Below are 922 nucleotides of genomic sequence, written 5' to 3'. Positions count from 1 at the left end.
CTGCAGAGCTGTGGAAGAAAGGCCTGGTAATCTGCTTTTGTAAAGATTACAACCACTGAAAACCCTATGGAGTTGTTCTACTCTGCAACACATGGGGTTGCCATGAGTTGAAACTGACTCGATGGCAACTGGTTTGGTTTTTCATTGTAATTACCTATTCATTGTCTGTCTCCCACAGTGACCTATAAACTCCAGATCATGTCTCTCTTGCTTACCTAACATCAAGCCCTGAATAAGTCCTCAATAAATATTTGTTGAGTGCTAAATGGATTCTGAACCACAGTAAATCAAAGCTGGTTTGGCCAGACAGATCTTTCTGAGAAGGCAGCATGAGGCATACACAGAAGGACGCTTAGTGATTGCAGTATTTGGGAAAAACGTTAAAGGGCCATCTTGAGGTTTCCTCTTAAACTCTTAAACTGCTGAAATTCTAAATAGCTATTCTTCCAATTCATGCAATTCCAGAATTTTTCCTGAGATTTCAGATGTATAGATCCTGCTCCCCAGAAGTTCCTGGGTGTCCTGGTGGTCAGGAAGATGAGCTGATTTTTCTGTTGACGAGCTTCCTTAGGGCCCTGTTCATGTCCCTATTCCTCAGGCTGTAGATAAAGGGGTTTAGCATGGGGGTGACTGCAGTGTACATTACAGCCGAAGCCTTCTCCTTCACGGCCGTTAGGACAGATGAAGGACACAGATAGATGACAGTGGTGGTCCCGTAGAAGAAGGCTACCACAGAGAGGTGGGAGCTGCAGGTAGAAAAGACTTCCTTCCTGCCATTTGCAGAGGGGACCTTCATGATAGCCACGATGATCCGAGTGTAGGAGGCCAGGATGCAGATGAAGGGGGTGGCTATCACCACCCCTGCCCTGATGAGCACAAAGATCTTGTTCACAGTGGTGTCAGTGCAAGAAAGCCGGAGAAG

Source organism: Trichechus manatus, unplaced genomic scaffold, assembly GCF_000243295.1.
Source record: "Trichechus manatus latirostris isolate Lorelei unplaced genomic scaffold, TriManLat1.0 scaffold00057, whole genome shotgun sequence".
Taxonomy (NCBI): Eukaryota; Metazoa; Chordata; class Mammalia; order Sirenia; family Trichechidae; genus Trichechus; species Trichechus manatus.
The sequence above is the reverse complement of the archived record's forward strand: the minus strand, read 5'-3'. Positions refer to the sequence as shown.